The following is a 5693-nucleotide window of genomic DNA, read 5'->3' as shown; positions in this document are numbered from 1 at the left end:
AAGTTAATAAACTTCTGATCACTCACACCCCCGTCTGCTCACTCTGCTTCCTTTCTGAACACCATGCTACACAGTCAGAACATTCACTGCTCTCCACACCAATCAAACTGCGCTGCTTAATCAGTGTTTAATCAGACTTAATCAGCCAGTTATTAATTTGGCTTACGCTGTATTTCCAAACAACTGATTTCTGTTTCATATTCGTACCATGTCATGAAGAATTCTTGATTCTAATTGGTGGGTGGACTCATTAAAGCAGAATAATGCACATGTAATTCCAGTCAAGTTTCAATCTGAATATCTAAAATGATGTTGCCGTTTTAGCTTTGAAATGCTTGACAGTTCTCTCCTTCAATGGTCATCATCTTGGCCAAATAGCAGAAGTTGCTTGTGAACTGGAAGCTGGAGCTGACATATGCTGCTGTCTTCATCACGTGCAACAGTAGGTATAGGCTTTCTTCTAAGTCAAATGACAAATATTTTGGCCGTTGCTTTTGTCATTTCCAACACAGTGATTTTAGGTGTCGCAATTATACTACTGTCGTGATCTGGTCCAGAAGGGGTTACTCCGGGTCCGGGATCCCGACCGGAGTTTCATGTTCGTCCTGTGTAATGTTTTCTAATCATGTTCGCCTGTGTCTGATTGTATAAAGCTGCCCTGTTCGTGTCTGTTCACCGTCGGGTCATTGTTACATGTTACCGGATGTCTCCCCTCCTCTGTCCTGTTCAACACAGATTAAACCCCTGTTTCGTGACGTTGTGCGAATGCTTCCTTCTTCATCGTCGAGTCTTGTCATCATGTCAGATCACAAACTATGTGCAAGTGTTCAAAGGAATTGCATGAATTTAGACAAATCATATATAAGTGTTGCGTCTGTAGGGTGGTAGTAGCCTAGTGGGTAAAACACTCGCCTATAAACCAGAAGACCCAGGTTCAAATCCCACTTACACCATTGTGTCCCTGAGCAAGACACTTAACCCTAAGTTGCTCCAGGGGAGACTGTCCCTGTAACTACTGACTGTAAGTCGCTCTGGATAAGGGCGTCTGATAAATGCTGTAAATGTAAATGTCACCATTTTACACACCATCCATCCTGAAACACAGACGTTAGGCAGAACGGTCAGCATACCTGCCCACAGAATTGCCACACTACACATACAGCAGAGAGGAACCCCACGAGCCATAGGCTCAGGTGCAGAACAGTTATTTTACACCCTCAATGATCTCTGTATGTAATTTATGAATATATTACTTTTATTAACAAGGTTTTATTGTGTCTTAGTAGTGAGGGTGACATGTCCTTCCATCCATCCATCCTAAACAAAAGCCCTGTCATTTTTTCATCAGACTGCTCTCTGCAGCTGACTACTCGCACTCATGGTAAGGGTCTGTCTCTGTGTGTGTGTGTGTGTGTGTGTGTGAGTGTGTTTGGAGCAGGAATAAGTACTCTCACAGGCCACTCTTCTGAGCCACTTTGCACTGATGATCACAGTGATGAGCATTTGACTCACACACCCACACTCCTCTTGTGCACCGACACTCTCTCACACACACACACACACACCTACAGACACTTAGCACATGGCATTGTCTCACACACACACATGGACACACACACAAAGGCATGATGAGGTCATATAAGTGGACCGTGGAAGAACAAGGCCACTAATGCAGCAGCCAATCAACCCGAGCAGCACACACTTTACCAATCGAATGTACACTCAAACACACACACCTAAAAACCCTCCATGACTGCACCGCCATTGTAAACTCCTCCTCCACTCTCCATCTCGCCTCCCACACACAGCCGGTATTTCTCTCTCTCTCTCTCTGTCTCTGATGGAGCAGCAGCTGCAGTAGTGGAGTATGTGGCCTGGTTCTGTCGCTGAGTGTGTTTTAGGTTATAAATCACCCCTGTGTGAGCACACCACTGTATTCCCCGCAAAAACACAGACTCCGCTGCAGCCGGTGCGCTCGCCGCCCACCAAACGCCGCACACAGGGATGCTTTCTGATCTTTATTACCTGGGTTGCTATATGGGTGACTGTAAGGGTGTAATCCATGCTGAGAGCGCTCTTGTTGTTTGTGATTGGCTATACAAGAACAGGAAGTGTGTCTGTTGAGCAGGAAGTGTGTTCGTTGGGGGGAAGCTGAGTTTCAGAGGGGTTTTCTAGTCAGGAGTCACACTTCAGGCTTGAGCTTGATGGAACCAGTCCCAACCCCTGACATAACGACTAAAGAGGGACATATAATCATGTCTGTTAGTGGCTTTTTTAATTTACTCTAGAGGTTGCTGGTGACGAATCTTCAACACAAGATGGGTTTCGGGGCAAACAGAAGCAGAATTCCACAAATGAGGTTGCTCTTTAAACATCAGGCTACATGACCACATCATTTTAATTCCACAAAGTGCAATACCTCATATGATTTTCGGGGGAACCAGTCATCAAGGTGATGTCATCAATGTTGCTCCAGGGTTCTAAAACACGTACTGTATGTGGCCACACCATGACACTATGAGCATCATTGGCATGGACCATACATTATTGACTTTTTACTCTTATGACTATTGTAAACCCAGTGTCAGCAGTAACACTGCAGTGATGCCCATTACACGCCCTCGCTTCCCTGGAAGTGGGTCCCTCTCTGAATTACTCCTTCTCAAGGTTTCTTTCATTTTTCATCCTGGGAGTTATCTAGAGAGTTTTCTAGGGTGTTCCCTGTGTCCAGAGAGGGTCTAAATGTGAGGGGTGTCTTCTGTAGTGGCTGTAAAGACATCCTGCTTGTGATTTTGGGCTATACAAAATTAATTGATGAGGTGGTGTTCCGAGTACCTTAACTAGCACACTGTGTGAGGGTTATTGTTACAGGCCAGCAGAGCATTTGCTGTCTATTTTTTTTGCATTTAAAATTAGTTATTTTTATCTTTTCACATAAGAAAACAAAGCATGACAAGTCCAGTGGTCAGGTGATTATTAACATGGGTGAGGGATAACCAGCAAGACCAGCTTCTTGTGACTAACTTGTGTTATTTCATAGATTTGAGTCTTCAGTTTGGCTCTACATTTTAGGGACAGTCAGAAAAAGAAAGAAAGAAAGAAAGAAAGGCGTGTCTGACATTTTTGACTGGTAAACAGTCAGGGGATGTAATTACTGGTAGTGGGATGTTCAGCTTGACTGATAAAAGGACAGAATATGATCTCGATCTATGATTTCTTTCATGGATGACTGGGCAAATATCTGCAAAAAAACCCACAAAGACGTCTTTGACTGAGTGTGAAAACCATTTTTTCTCGTTGAGTTCCTATCGCTTCGTGGCTTAAGGAAGGCCGTGGGTTTGAATCCACCAACTGTCAAGGTGCCTATGACTACACAATTCATTGTGTGTGATGTGTATCACAACGACAAGTAACCATGTCCATCCTGTGACCATAAATATCCCTCTCTCAATCATCGATAGCTGTCATGATCCGGAGTTTGGACCGGAGTTTCATGTTGGTTTCCTGATCGTGTTCACCTGTGTATGATTGTATAAAGCTGCCCTGTTCATGTCTGTTCGCTGTTGGGTCATTGTTTGGTGATGTTTCCCTTGTCCTCTCCACCATGTATTAAACCCCTGTTTCGTGATGTTGTGCATATGCGTCATTCTTCCTCGCCACGTCCAGCCATCGTGACAATATCTAATTTGAAACTTGCAAGCACAGAAACATGCATTTTTTTCCCTCGTCATGAGACAAGGGAATTTCCTTCAACAGGACTGAGTATGAGTGATTAATTTATTTTTGTAGGATGTAAATCACTGACTGGAGACGCAAGTTAAAAGGAAGTGAAATGATTGTCATTGAGATACACAGCACAGCACACGGTGACACAACGAAATGTGTCCTCTGCTTTTAACATGACAAGTGCCCGGGGAGCAGTGAGTGGGGGTTCGAACCGTCAACCTTGATTTTACGGAGCCGCTTCCTTAACCGCTAGGCCACCACTGCCCCAACCTGATAGAAAACCCAACGTTCGCAAATCTATGTCATTGGAAAATGTTATTGGAAGACGGAATGGAGGCTTAGTGAGTGTCATTGTTCCTGAGATTGACAGACCCTGTAATTAGAAAAGGTAATGACTTTGCATTTAAAGCATCTACCAAACCAACAAATGAAAATCTTTTTTTTTCCAACTAGGGTGGAACCACACATCCCTTTCACTATTAGAGAACATGAATGTGCAGGAATGTCTCCAAAGAGACATTTTCTTCTCCAGCATTTTCATTCCTATTTTTAAACTGAGGTATGAAAAAAAGCCCTGATGTCTCTGCATTATTTTATCTGAAATCAGCACAAGCCTCTCAGGATCAGGAAGCGGCCTGAGTGTGTTTTTTATTTTTTTTTTCCAGCTCTCAGGACCAGACATAAGTAACCTTCACGTTGGACGAAATGATGGGTAACCTTTTCCTCAATCAGTAACAAATATTTGAAGATGAACACATTTGTTCCTCACTTGGTCTTCCTGATCAAAATCACCTCTTTGTCCTGTACATACAAATGTGCAAACAAATAGACACACATTCTTGGTGCTGGGGGTGCTTACAGATTTGTTTCCATGGCTCAGCTGGTGAATCCCGTCAGGAGCGGCGATGGAGGGAACGTGTAGGTGACCCAGAAAAGAGAGAAAAAAAGAGGGAGAGAAAAGGGTGATATTTATAGATACCAGGATAATGATGTGAATCCCACAGAGAGAGAGAGAGGGAAAGCGAGTGAAAGAGAAAGGGAGAGCATCGTGCCACCCCTCCTCCACAGGTCTCTGAGGGGGTGCTCGGGCCCCTGCTGCTCCATTTCCTGCTGCTCCTGTATTTATGTATTTACTTGTGCATCTATAGGTTGCATACAGTTTACTGTATATTTATGTATGCATGCGTAATAGTTTGACATAAACGAAGTCCCACCCTCACGCACCAACCTCCCTCTCACTTATGTAGGATGGAAGTAGATTTTTATCTTGACCTCCCAGATCTACATAATCACCAGGCCTCTTGGTGGGAAAATATATATTTTTTCTTCATTCCAAACTGGGATGTACTTGCATCCTCTCTTCTGTTTTTAATTTAGCAAACACAGAGGACAGGGATGGCTATGTAGTTCAAATAACAGCAGTGGTCTACAACCACAGATCAGCACAACATGGCTGATATCTGACACTGCACAAAATCCAATAAATCCTACAAAGACATGCTATTTATCAGCACCATTGAAGTTGTTGAAGTGGAGCTTTATTGTCATTATATACAGCTATATACATGTCAGCCAGTACATAACAACGTTTTCCAGGAACATGGTGCTACATGTAACATTTCAACAACTAGACAAAGTTACATACTGACATACAGTGCTTGTGTGTGAGACAGACAAACTGGGCAACTTAAAGTGCAAACAGGGGACACAGGCAGTGCAAGGATAACATTTAACAAAACATGTAGACAACAATGAGACAGACAGCGCTAAACTAGTGAAATGAATAATAAATGTGCATAGTAAATAGATGTGTGTTGATAGATAATATTACAGATAGATACACACATATAGTAAAAGCATTTTAGTCAAGTAGTAAATACATGTAAGGCATGCATGGAAGGGGAAGTTGGGAACACACACTGTATTTAATAAATTATGTTGATTCATGTTAATTAATAGCCACAGTG

The sequence above is a fragment of the Denticeps clupeoides genome, chromosome 15, assembly GCF_900700375.1.
Source record: "Denticeps clupeoides chromosome 15, fDenClu1.1, whole genome shotgun sequence".
Classification (NCBI taxonomy): domain Eukaryota; kingdom Metazoa; phylum Chordata; class Actinopteri; order Clupeiformes; family Denticipitidae; genus Denticeps; species Denticeps clupeoides.
Note: the sequence above shows the minus strand (reverse complement) of the source record.